This window comes from Alexandromys fortis, unplaced genomic scaffold, assembly GCF_014885135.2.
Source record: "Alexandromys fortis isolate MF-2015 unplaced genomic scaffold, M_Fortis_MF-2015_v1.1 scaffold_21, whole genome shotgun sequence".
NCBI lineage: Eukaryota > Metazoa > Chordata > Mammalia > Rodentia > Cricetidae > Alexandromys > Alexandromys fortis.
In genome coordinates, this window is record NW_026067905.1 from 1,264,004 (window position 1) to 1,278,081 (window position 14,078).

General features: G+C 44.6%; 1 long non-coding RNA gene across 1 annotated transcript in view; it reads left to right on the forward strand.

The window, feature by feature from the left end:
* Window positions 1–6,271: 6,271 nt before the first annotated feature.
* LOC126497345 (uncharacterized) overlaps window positions 6,272–14,078 on the forward strand; it is a 10,004-nt gene continuing 2,197 nt past the window's right edge. Inside the window, exons 1-2 of the long non-coding RNA XR_007590592.1 lie at window positions 6,272–6,390; window positions 7,846–7,945. This is a non-coding gene — a long non-coding RNA (uncharacterized lncRNA). The remainder of the gene's footprint in view (window positions 6,391–7,845; window positions 7,946–14,078) is intronic.

The window sequence follows — 14,078 nt, forward strand, 5'->3', positions numbered from 1 at the left end:
GGAGAGGCACTTTGTGCAGTGCGCAGTAATGTTTGGAAAATTCTAAAATAAAGGAGGATTGGTCCTCCTCCACTCACCCTGCCCCCTCTCGGTTCCTACTTCTTTTCATTCTCCAGCCTCTCCTCCTTCCTCCTACTCCTTCCTTCCCTTCTTCCAATTCCTTCTATCCTTTCTTCTCTCTTTCCAACTGCCCCCACCCATATCATCATTGTGGAGCCTAGCCTTAAAGAATTGCTTAGCCCAGCCTGACTGTAGACTCCATCTGCACGAACAATATGCCTGGGATTCAGAAGCAACCTACTCTGCTCCCAGTCAAAAATATTTGTAACTTCCAGTTGTAGTGTGTGTGTGTGGGGGGGTTCCATGGGGGGTGTCCATGAAGGGGGTGTGCATGTGTGTGTGTTCTCCCCCCCCCACCTCCTCCTAAATGAACTCAACCTACATCCTGCAGGTAGTTTGGGGCCCCTCATTGCTCCAATAAATCAGTAACAGTCGGTGAGGATGGAGTCTCTTCTCTGCCCCATTTTTCTTACAATCACTGTCATTATCCTCCAAGTTGCTCTCTCAGCCGGGCTAGCTTTTAAACCCACTTTATGACCTTGACCTCATTATATAGGTCAGCCTGGCCTGGAACAGGAGGCAATTTCTTGCTGAGCCACCACTCCCAGGGAATGAATGAATGAATGAGATAAAGAACTTCTCCACTTGGAAATTGAGGCTTGTTAACATGTACCATGGAGTGCATAAGCATGAATCAGTTTTATCTTAACCTTTACATGTTAAACATTAATGATGTGTGATTCCCCTCCATCACCTCTGTATGCTGTGAATAACATTGGTGAATAAAGGACAGCTTTGAGCCCCTAGCAGAGCAGGGCAGAAAGAGCTAGGTGGGGAAAACTAAACTGAATGCTGGGAGAAAGAAAGAGGAGTTAGAGAGAAGCCATGTAGCCCCACCAGAGACAGACACCAGAACTTTAGCTGGTAAGCCATAGCCACATGGCGATACACAGATGACTAGAAATGGGTTAAATATGTAAGAGTTAGCCAATAAGAAGTTAGAGCTAATGGATAAGCAGTGATTTAATTAATACAGCTTCTGTGTGATTATTTGGGGGCTAAGTGGCCAGGAACCAACAAGCAGCCACTCCTTCAACACATTAATCTTTCTCTTCGGCTCCTAATTCACCCCCTCCAAGAAATTACCTCATTTTAATGTCCTGCAGGTGCCTCAAACTCAACATTTTAATCCATTGTCCCCCTCCCATGCTTGGCTATTGTTTCTGCTAATTGAGTAACAGTGTTACTTTCTGCTGGCACGTCATTTTTACTAATCCCCTCTAGTGCAGTGCATGCTGTTCCCTCCCATGAAAACTTAAAGAAAAAAAGTTGTCTCATAAATTATGTTTCTTTGGGAAACAACAGCTGCTGTGCAAACATACATTCTTTGCATGGTAACGGTGTGTGACCAAAGTTGGCCCTTGAAATTCCCGATCTTCCTGGACACAGCTAGAGTGTGGAGACAGGGGTTGTGAGAAGAAAAGATCCCTTTCTCGCTAAGTTGTTAGATGTTAAAAGATAGTGAGTCTGAAGCCTGGAGGTAAATGGGCTGAGAGATTTGGTGTTTTGAAAGGGCCAGGAGTCTGCAATCAGTCTAAAGAAAGCAAGCCCAAGATATGCAGAGAGGACAGAGGAAGACCCTGGTGAGAGAGCTGTGTGGATAGCACGGAGTGCTTTCCCCAGATGGACCCCTGTTGATTTCTACTGTTCTTTGCACAGCAGCCCTAGTGGCACAGTGACTGGAACAGGACAGGAGAGAGTTGCAGTTGTAAGTATTCAAGGTCAAAGCCTGGAGGGGTTCTGAGTGCACGTAATCTTGAGTTGGAGACTGTGCTGGTCCTGTTTCCCACAGTGCCAAGTCAGTAGGAGCTACCTTTGTCCCTTTGTTCCCATGTTAGGGAAAGAAGGTGGGGAAGAGAGCTGTGCTGGCTCTACGAAAGTCACACAGTTGCTTGTGTCTGTGCCCACTCGCTCTGCTCCTGCTGCTCCTGACTGTAGAGTCGGATGCTACTTTTGAAGTGTGTAGGAGTCCGTGACCTCGGGAGGAAGCCAGAAATAACGGGATGCCCCAGATAACACACTGTCCAGTCTTTGACTGTCACAATCTTACTGTGTGGGCCGAGAACAGAGATCATTGCATGGAACAGAAAGATCCGACCGGGAGCACAGTATCTCTCCCTGGTCTATTCATTGTGCTCAATGATCTATGTGTTATGGGTTTCGGTGTTCGACTTTGGGAAAATTACTTTTCCTCTGGGAGTCTAAATTTTTCTCAACAGTCTCACAGATATGGTAAGAATGATGCCCACATCCATAAGGTTGTTTTGAGAACTAAGTGGCAATGGATAAAAAAATTACAGTACAGTGAATGGAATACAGTCATGGTTCCAAAGGACAGCTTTAAAATATTGGATATTAGCAAAAGAGGGTTATCTTATAAGCAGGTGCAAAAAGTTAATGTTTTTAACATGTTAGCAGATTAAAAAGACAAAACAAAAGAGAACAGCTTTCCCAGTTAAAAATGCAAAGTGTGGGGGCCAAGTGAGTGGTGAGTGGAGCATTTTAGGATTCTTGTTGTGTGACCTGTGCTGTAAACTGCCATATAAATCACCTGTACCACCCATTATATTGGCTTGATATCCTTGGTACCCTGACATTTCTTCTCAAAGAACATTTATCTTGTTAAGTTGGAAACATATCTGTCTTTCCAATGACACAGAAAAATCTTGGAGCATAGCCCCTTTAAATTTGGCATCTGCCCTGTCACACGTAAAATAAAGGACATGCATTTATAAAACATGAATGAAAGCATAATGAGGACGTGATGCTCCTAGGTCTGGTGGAGGAGGTTTCCTGTAGATGCCAGAGAGAGCATAGCAACCTTCGGAGGGGCCACACTGAACCAGCTCTTGGGGGTGGGGAAGAGCAAGAGAGCAAGAGAAGAGAGGAGGAACGAAAAAAGTTCCCGGGAACCCAGAGATAAAGAGGCCACGAGGTAAAAAAGGACCATTAGCCAAGATGGTTGAGGTTATATAGGAATCAGAGAAGTTGAGGAGAAGGGAAGCTTGGGCTGGACAGTTTAGGGTGGGGGTGGGGTATGCCAGCCAGAATGGCTCTGTAACAGGTACAGAGATGCGCAGGAGTCTGGTGGCCAGGACTGCTTTGATGTGCTAAATAGGTACCCCAGTTAGTCATTTGAGACCTAGCAAAATGGGTCTGAAGTATGTTAGGAAGTCTAGAAAATGAGGAGACCAGAGAATTTTACTCTGTCCTGTTAGTGCCCAATGAAAACAAAACACACTTCAATCAGTTGTAGCAAGGTCACTTGTTGAAAACACAGACAGCAGTCAGAAACTTCTTAGGCCCGCCTCGTCCTTCACACTGGTTGGCAGGTTCTGTTTCCTAAGTTCATGTGCCATTTGAGGTAACAATTTTTTGTTGTCATATTTTGTTATCTGAGGCCTGGGAGAGGCTCCTCGCCTCTTGCATTCAGGCTAAGAAGTCCTGGATGCCTGCAGAAGCTGGGAAGGACAAGGAATGTCGTTTGCCCTGTCGTCCCCAGACAGGAAGCTCCTGCCAACTTTGCTTTTTCTGTCATTATGAAGCCAGCTTCTGATATAGAGGTCTGGGTGACTTTTCAGGCCGATGGTACACAGTTTCAAAGGCTGGGGAGACAGTTCAGTGGGTGATGTGCTTGTCCGTACACATGAGGACCTGAGTTTGATCCCCAACACCCACGTTCAAAACAAAAAATAAACAAACCGACAGTCCAGTGCTGGGTGCAGAGTCCAGGAAAAGAGAAATAAAAAGGAAAGGAAGTGACAGCTCCTAGGTGTGGTGGAGAAGAAAGGTTATTGTCGACCTGTGGGAGAGCATAGCCAGAGGCAGGGACATCTGGAGAGTCCAGAATAGCTGTGACCAGACTGACCTGGGACGTGTGGGAGGAGGAAAGAGGAAGGGACAGGGGAGAAAAGGGAACTCTGTGTAGCAACCAGGAAGCCAAAGGTACAAAAAAAAAGGGGGGAGGGGAGGGCAAATAACCCAAATGTCTGGATTATATAGGCAAGATCCTCTGGGGAAAGGGAAGCCTGGCCCCTAGGCTGGAGAGTTCAGGGTAGAGGATGAAGTGTTCCAGCCTTACTCTGTAAGGAGCAGGGACTGAGGAATGCTGGGAGAATCTGGTGGCCAGGACCAGCTTTGATATGTTAAATAGCCACCTTGGCCATTTGTCCAGGGCTTGAGACTTAACACCCACTTATAGTCATGCTGAGGAAGCAGAGACAGGAAGAAGACCCCTTGGGCTTGCTGGTCAGTTAGGCTAACCCTGCTCCAGGTGTAGGAAAGAGATCTCTCAGAAAACTAGGGTGGAGAGCAAGTGAAGATGTCCCTTGGTATTGACCTCTGGCTTTCATGTACACACACACACACACACACACACACACACACATATACACACGCATGTTGACCAAGGTCCCGCCTGATCCTATAGCCGTTCAGCCCCAAAGAAACACACAGAGGTCTATATTAATTATAAACTGGTTGGCCTATTTGCTCAGGCTTTTTATTAACTCTTACATCTTAAATTAGCCCATTATTCTTGTCTATGTTTACCATGTGTCTTGGTACCTTTATCAGTGAGGTGTTCTCATCTTGCTTCCTCTGAGTCTGGGTTATGACTCTTCCCAGAATTCTGTTCTCCTTGACCTGCCTCTACTTTCTGCCTGGCTACTGGCCAATCAGCATTTTATTAAACAAGTACAAGAAATAAATCTTTACAGGGTAAAACCATTGTCCCCCAGCACATGCACACACACACTTGCACACACTACACACTCATCCCACGCATACACATACACACATGCACACAACACACATAACACACACGTGCACATGCACACACACACACACACACACAATTACAAGGGTCTTACTGGGCCTTGGGAAGGACAGAGCCTCCCAGTCTCAGACTTGTGCACATTACAAGGTCTCAAGCCCCTTGGGCCTATCACACTCCATGTATTTGAGTTTCTAGCTTTGGACCTATTAATCCCAAAGATGGGAGGAAAAAGACATTGACCCAAATCATCAAGACCAAATTAATTAAACTAAGCAATTATTTAAAGTAAGCTTTTTTATTCATGTACATGGGCTGCCTCTCCCTAAGGTGGTTCTGAGAGGCCAGCGCTGGATGTGAGGAAAGCAAGGCTTCTATAGCTCAGGAGAAGAGGGTTTCCAGATGGGGGACTTGTGGGCAAAGTAGGCGGGGTTACAGGAGCAGAACAAGCAAGTTAGCCCTAATGACCTCTTGAAACAAAGACAAGGTTGTGAGGTGGGCTTTACAAGGCAGTCATGATGATAATAAGGTAGTAACAGGTGGTTGTGTAAGCTTTGGAAACAAAGACAGGATTTCAGCTCCTGAACAGGCGGGACAGAACCATTTGTAGTTAAGGTAACAGGTGGGGCGTAGCCCAATTCTTGAAAACCAGAGGTTTAATCATAAACAGGAATTCTTTTGTCCTGTTTGTCTATGTTATAAGATGACTTTTAAGCCTCAGTGGAGGCAGGCTGGTTTCTCGGAGCTTCATTCCTAATGTTCTTTTTACGAAGCTTTGGCAGAGGTCTTCTTCAGCTTCTTCTGCAAGGGCATCCTGTGGCCAGAAGGATGGGGAACCCTGAGAGATGCCCTTGTGTGAACTTTCCCCTCCTGCTCCTTCCTCATTACCCTTTCTCTGACCTCAGGGGCCACAAAACTTCCAGAGTCCTTTGCTTGGGTCTCTCCACTAGTGAGACAACCCCGCATCGGGCTGTTCCATCTGACACTTACCTGTTGCAGGGAGTCAAGAGGAAAAATGGAACAGCCGGTCCTCTGAGTTAGACTCTTGCTTATACCAGTGCATAATGTGCTCAAAACCTTCTATACTATACTGCTTTACTCAATGACTCAGATACTAGTTAGACCGGTCCACCACCCACTTCCTGCTCAGCTGGGCTTCTGGTAAAAGAAACTGGTTTTGGATTTCTAGCACCAGAAGTCTTCTCCCTTCCCACTCCCCTTCCGTCTCCTCCTGTCTCCTCCCCTCCCCTCCCCTCCTCTCCTCTTTTCTATTCTTCCCTCCCCTCCCCCTCTTCTCTTCCTGTTTCAAACCACTAGATTTGTGGCAATTTATTGCAACTGGAGTAGGAAACAGTACTGGATGGGTTTGTGAGTCAGCTTGACACAGGATAGAGTCATCAGAGAGGAAGGAGTCTCAGTTGAGGAAATGCCTCCCTGAGACCCATCTGTAAGGCATTTTCTCCATGAGTGATCAGTGGTGGAGAGCCTGGCACATGGTATGTGTTATCATCCCTGGGCTGGTGGTCCTGGGTTCTAGAAGAAGCAGGCTGAGTGGGCCAAGGAAAGCAAGTTAGTAAGCAGCACTTTCCATGGCTTCTGCATCAGCTCCTACCTCCAGGATCCTGCCCAGTTTGAGTTCTTGTCCTGACTTCCTTCAGTGATGAACAGCAATGTGGAGGTGTAAGCCAAATAAACCCTATCCCCGAAAACTTGTGTTTTTTTGGTCATGGTATTTGTAGCAATAATCAAAACCCTCCCTAGGACAGAAACTAATACTCTAGCGTTTTGGTGAGAATTTTTTTTTGTCTGTATTCTTAAGTTGTCCTAGTTTCAATTCTGTTGGTTGTGATGAAATATTCCAATAAAAAAGGAACTTAGGGAGTGCACTGGCTAGTTTCATGTCAGCTTGACACAGCTATAGTCATCTGAGAGGAGGGGACCTTAATTTAGATAAAACGCTTCTATATGGTTGGGCTTTAGGCAAGTCTGTAGGACATTTTCCTAGTGATTTTTCTGGGAAGACCAATACCATTGTGGGTGGTACCAAGCCTGGGCTGGTGGTCCTGGGTTCTATATGAAAGGAGGCTGAGCAAGCCATGAGGAACACATCCCCTCCATGGCATCTGCATCAGCTCATGTCTCCAGGTTCCTTTCCTGCTTGAGTTCCTGCCCTGACTTCCTTCAGGGATGAACTATTACCTGGAAGTATAAGGGAAATAAAGCCTTCCCTCCTTAAGTTGCTTTTGGTTGTGGTCTTTTATCAAAGCTATAGAAACTCTAACTAGGAGAGGGAAGAAAGCGTTTATTTAGCTTATAGATCCAGGTTGTAGTGTGCTCACCGAGGCAGGAAGTTGAAGAAGCTGATCACATCACAGTCAAGGACAAGAACAGAGAGAAAGGGATACATACATGCTCAAGGCTCAGCTAGTTTAGATTTCAGGTCCCAAACCCGGGTGTGGTGTAGACTGGGCCTTCCCACAGCCACTAAGGTAATGAAGTCCTTATACATGGGCCCACAGGCCAGTGTGAGCTAGACTCCCTCACTGAAATACCAGGTGATGCTAGACTGTGTCAAGTGACAAAACTAAGCACCCTGTAGGGGCTAGTGGTCTCTAGCTTTCTCTGCTGTTTGACTGGTTGGGGACAATGTAAGATGCTTTTCCTGTCTTGGATTAGGGAGAATTCTTTTTTCTGCTTCCGTACGTATTTGTGTGGTGGGCATGTCTTGGTGTGCTTAGTGAATTTACCCATTGGCTGGACTCTGTGTAAACATTTTTTTTTAAATTCTAACTCTATGATTTTTTAAAAAGATCTTCCCAGGGTTTCTATTTTTTTTTCAAGTCAGTTTAGTAGTTTGTGAATTTCTTGACTGTGTTTGTTTTGCCTAAGTTGTCTAACCCATTTTGAGCATAACTATAGTCACTATTATCAGTACTAACTTTTGCTCATAGCCCAGCAGACATTTGCAGAAAACGTCTCACATGCTCATGATTCCAGCATTCAGGAGGTAGAGGCAGAAGGATCAGAGTTTCAAGACAGTCTCAGCAAAAGGTGAGTGTGAGTCCATCTATGGGAAACATGAGACCTTGTCTCAAAATGTTAAGACCAAACAAACAAATCAATAACCCCCTATAAGTTTTCATGAGTATACCTGCATACCAAAAGTTATATAACATCCACAAAATTCACTTGCTTATTTTATGGTGTTGGCTTCTTTCCTGGTAAAGTATGTCTTCTTTTACATTAAATTATATATATTATATATATTACATTAAATTATACGTGTGTGTGTGTGTGTGTGCGCGCGCGTGTGTGTGTCTGTACTTTCAAATATTTTCTGTTCTGGTATTGAACTTTTATTTAAGATAGGATTTGAGAACTCTGCTCATGAATGAGAACTGGGAATTCCACTCACAAATTCCTCCTTCTCCTGATAGTGAGTCGCAAACCTGGGGCCTCATGCATGCGGCAGAAGCACTCTTGACACGAAGGTAACACTCCAGCCCTTGCTTTTTTGCTTTTACTAATGTTTCACTTTTGCCTTTGTGAGCTCACCTCTGTTTTCTCTTCTTACTGCTTACCTTTATTTCCAGCACTGCCTAACTCCCCTTCCGCTCCTAATACTTGATTTTTCATTTCCTACCAGTGTTCTATTATTTCCTCCCATGTCTTTTAAATACTTATTGTGTGTAGAGGGCGCACAGTGGGTGTATGACTGAGTGGGAGGATGCAGGTATGAGTACACTGTTGAATTGACTGGCGCTTGCACACGCAGAGGCCACCACGGAGATGTCTGGTGACTTTCTCTGTAGCTCCCCGCCTTATTGCCTTGACCCACATTTCCACACTGAACTCAGGGTTAACCTTTCTGAGATTACACTGGGCAGGCTGGCCAGTGACATCCCAGGATCTGCCTGTCTCTGACCCCAAGTGCTGGGGTTTCAGACACTCTCTGGCCTTTGCCTTTCGGTGGTTGTGGGGACTTCCCAGTTAGGTCCTTACACTTACAGCAACACGTCCCTGCTTGCTGAGCCTGTTCCTCAGCCCATCTTCCTCTTCCTTGCTCTGTTTTTGCTCATTCAGATCCCTGCTGCTTCTTCTTGTCTTCCATGGAGACAATTGCTTCATTATGAGGTTCTCATTTTCATAAATATGTGGTTTGAATTTTTGTTGAAATATGAGCGGCGGGGCTGCGTCCCCAGCACCCCAGCCGCCTGCTAGCTCATGCCCGAAATAACAACACACAAACTGTATTCATTTAAACACTGCTTGGCCCATTTCTATCTAGCCTCTTCTAGGCTAATTCTCGCACCTGGACTAGCCCATTTCTAATAATGTGGGTAAGCATCCCAAGGTGCGCTTACCGGGAAGATTCTAACCTACGTCCATCCTGGGTCAGGGCTGCCTGGGAGAGCAGAGCCTGGCGTCTCTGCTCCAGAGAGTAGAGCTGTCGGGTCTGAGCTCACTTCCTCTTCCTCCCAGCATCCTATTCTGTTTACTCCTCCCACCTATGTTTTAACCTATCAGGGCCAAGGAATTTCTTTATTGCTTAACCAATGAAATCAACAGATTGATATATGACATTCCCACATCAAATTTTTAGTTGCTGGTTGACAACTTTTTTCTACTGACTGTGGCTATCCCATGAGTTTGGGGAGATAGAGGGAGGGGGAGGGAGAGAGGAAGAGAGAGAGAGAGAGAGAGAGAGAGAGAGAGAGAGAGAGAGAGAGAGAGAGAGAGAGAGAGGAGTATGCCACGTGTGTGCAGCTGTCCTCAGAGTCCAGAACAGGGTGTCATATCCCCACAAGATGGAGTTCTGGGTAATAGTGAGCACCAGACAAGGATGTTGGGAAGCAAACATCCAGGTCCTCTGGAAAATCATAAGTGCTCTCAGCAGCTGAGCCATCTGTCCAGCTGTTGGTTATTGAAGGAGGCAAAGCTTCTCCTCCACTAACAGGAAGCAAGGTTTGTGTCTCAGTTAGTAGACTGCTTGCCTAGCCTGTGTGAGTCTCTGAGTTCAATTCCTGGTGCTGCATGAAGCCAGGCATGGTGCACATACATATGTTCCTTGTGCTGGGGACATAGGTTTGAGGCCATCCTTGGTCATGTAAGATCTTTCTAAGAAACAAGCAAGCAGCCCCCTTCTATGCTTCAGGTACCAGTGTGTAGGAAACGTTCTGATGTTTGCAGTTGATTGACCCTTGTTTCCAACATAGTGCCCCAGGGACACACATCTCTGTGGCTCAGGCCTGACCCACTCCTGTGTTTTATACATGTCTTTGTTCTGGGTCTTTCAGAGATAACCAGCTGCAATATTTTCTCTCTAGTTCTGTGGGAGTGTCTGCCCGCCTGGTTCTCACTAGGATGGAAGACCCTTTCATCCGCTTTGTCATTGGGATAAGCTGGATAAAATAAAACTGTCTTCTATGGTCACCCAAAATAACTTTATTGCTTTCTTTTCTCATTGCTGTTGGAGGGTTTCCAATTAATGTCAGCTGCACCATCTCTGTGCTACTGTTTTGAAATAGGACAACCTTGTCTTGGCTCTCACTGTTTCCTAGGCTTATTGTTGATGGTGCTTTCTCTCACTTTCTATTCCCTTTCTTTGTAGATTTTTTTTTATGCTTGCATTTTTAACAAACGACTTGAAAGGTCTTGTCTTTGAATTTTGACTTTGCTCGTGTGCACTATTGTGTCCCTAAGGAGGTTCTCATGTGATTGCCCTCCATACTTCTATGTCAGTGGAACTGGTTCTCATAGCCAGTCTGGCTGAAAATCTCAAGGTCGCGTTTTGATGTTGCTTTTTGACCCTTCATATTACCTTTACTACTGAAATTATTTCTTTTGTATTTCTTTTACTTTATTAATGTATACATGTGCCTGCACTTGAATGTGTGTCTGTGTACTATGTGTGTGCAGATCTTCTCAGAAGCAGAAGAAAGCATCAGATTCCCCTGTAACTGGAGTTACAGAGACTTGAGTCACCATGTAGGTGATGAGAAACAAACCTGGGTCCTCTGTGAGAGTAATCAGTGCTTTTAACCAGTGAGCCATCTCTTTAGTTAGGATTTATTTTAAAAATAGTTAATGGTTTTTCAAAAGTAGGATATGAAGTAACAGGTTTCACAGTGGCATTTTCATACAAATGTGTCATGTACTTTGTCACAGTTCATCTTCCTCCTCTGCTGTTCTCCCCCAGCTCCTGCCTCCCTCCAACTGGTTCCCGTCCTTCTTCTCGACAGTCCCTACTCTATTCTCTTGTCTCACATATTCTAGTCCCTCTTTCCTTCCTGCCTCTCACAATAGTCCTTCTTTCTCTCTCGTGACCTCCTTCTAGTTTCAAGTACTTCACACACATTTATAACTATAAACACACACATATACATATGTGTATGTGTGCATATATATAATATATATTATATATGTGTGTGAGGGTGTGTGTACATGTGTTTATATATGCACATATGAATATGTGTTGTGTGATTTAAAATCCACTTTCTACACATGAGAGCAAGTGTGGTGTTTGTTTTTCTGAGTTTGACATATTTTGCCTCACCGATTTCCAGCTCTACCCATTTTCCTACAAATGTCACAACTTTTCGGTGACTGTGAATTACATTGTCCACACAATGACTTATTTCTGGCTCTTCCTCTGTCCATTCCATCTAGTTGTAGAGCTAAAACTTTTTTGAATGCATCTGAATATGCTATTTCAGAAGCATTTCAGCCATTAGCCCATGGTTCCTCCTCACTTCCTCCTTGCCATCCCTGAACATGGCTTTCTTGTAGCACCCTCCTTGTGATTGCATGTTTACTTTCAGGCATTGCCTTTGCAGCATCCATCAGTTGCGAGAGACTGTCTGACACTTCTCTTCTGGAATCCTGCCCCTCCTGTCAATAGCCAGCCCCAGATGAGCTCCCTGCTGCTTGTGTTCAGGACACACTCTGGAGTTGAGGATGGACTCACCTGTGTGGATAGCACTGTGAGAAAACCAGGGTGTACTACCGAGGAAAAGTGGGGGGAGCTTAAGAAGCAACAGTGGTTGCAGACTTGATTATGTGTTAAAATTCAGCATTTCTTCCTGGCATTTAAAAGTTTTTATTTCTTTCCTAAGAAGGTCGAAACTCAGCTGTACATTCACAGCAACCTGTTGCTATGCCAAGACGCTTGACTTCATCTTACAAAAAGGCTGGGCTTAAGCAACAACCAGCAAAGACAATTACTCTTGTCAAAATTTATCATGTGATTCCTAACATATTGGTAAATGAGAAGGTTTTTTCTAGTTATGTAAGGTTTCTTTTTGTATCTGACAGGTTTTATGATTCCTGCTGTTGGGATCAGTGAAAGAACTTGATTCTCCATAAACCAGAGGTTACGAGGGATTCGTGTTTTACATAGGGCTAGGGCTCTGTCATCACGGTTCATTGGTGGTGTTGCTTACAGCAGAGTCTCCTGTTTAAGGGGCTGAATCACCTTCCATTACACACAAATCTGTGTGTGTGTGTGTGTGCATGTATACACACACAAGTAATTCCTTAAATATAAGTAAATATCCCAAAGTTTTAAGACTCTGTAAGCTGACAGGGTGTAGAGAGTTGTTTTAAAAGAAACTATATTGAAGTATAGTTAATACACAAAAAGTTGCACTGGCTTAATTATACCCTTTTGTTTTTGTTTTTGTTTTTTTGAGACAGGGTTTCTCTGTGTAACAGCCATGGCTATCCTGAAACTTGCTTGGTAAGCCAGGTCGACCTTAGAGTCACAGAGATCCACCTGCCTCTGCCTCCTGAATGCTGGGATTAAAGGCATGCACCACCATTGCCTGGTTTAATTATACATGTTGGTGAGCTTGGATAGATATGGAAAACTGTAATATCACCATAACCAAAATACTGAAAAAATACAGAACCTCTTTAAGAGTTGTGTGTGTGTGCCTGTGTGTGTATGTGTGTGTGTGTGTGTATCTGTGTGTATCTCTGTGTGTGGCTCTGTGTGTGTTTGTGTGTGTCTGTGTGTATCTGTGTTTGTCTGTGTGTATATGTGTGTGTCTATGTATATCTGTGTGTGCCTGTGTGTTTCTGTATGTGTATGTATGTGTGTGTGGTCTGTGTGTATCTGTGTGTGTCTGTGTGTGTTTCTGTGTGTCTATATCTGTGTATGTGTGCGTGTGTCTCTGTGTCTGTGTGTGTCTGTATGTATCTCTGTGTGTTTGTGTGTGTCTGTGTGTGTGTGCTCGCTGTAAGCTCCCCTGTCTTGTCCATGCATCATCACATTATTAGATCCCTAGAACCCTCTCCTCTGTATCACCAAAGCCTTATGCTCATTGGCAACACTTTCCCATGGTTTCCTGCCTCCAGCTCTGGAAATCTCTTTTCTACTCTCTGCTTCAAACAGTTTGGTTCTTTTTTTACTTACTTCATTCAGCCTTGTCTCCCAGGCTGACCTACGTTGTTGCCAATGATAGGATTTTTCCTCTTTGAAGATTTTAGTTTTGTATGTGTGTATGTCTGTATGTGTGGGTGCAGAGCCTGTGAAGGCCAGAAGAGGGTGCCAGACACCCCAAGAGCTGAAGTTACATACATGTGTTTGTGAGCCACCCTTCATGACTGATGGGAACTGAACTCTGACCCTCTGAAAGAGTAGTAAGTGCTCTTAACCTCTATGCCATCTTCCCACCCCTCCCCCACCCCATGGTTCTCTTGTAATATTTAATATTTTGCTGTAATATAAATCACATTTTTCCTATCCTACTTCGGATCTCTTGATGGACATTGAATTTATCTCTTGACGGATATTGGATGGAGAATAATGCCACAATGATCCCCAGGGGCACAGGTCTTTTTTGAGATTCTGAACTCAGTATCATTATACACACACAAGAGATATTGCAAGCTCATATGGCGGTTCTGGGGTTTATTTGTTTCAGTGCTAGAGTTGGAATCCAGGGCCTCATGGATGCTAGATGAGTGCTCTACCATTGAGCTTACCCCAGCCCCATTTTAAATTTCAAGCATCCTTGACATTTGCTGTCTTTTTCCTTCCTTCCTTCTTTCCTCCTCCCTCCCTCCTTCCCTGCCTCCCTTCCTTTCTTTCTCCCTCCCTCTCTCATTTCATTCTTTCTTTCCTTCCTTCCTTCTTCCCTTTCTTCCTCCCTCCCTCTCTCATTTCCTTCCTTTCTTTTTT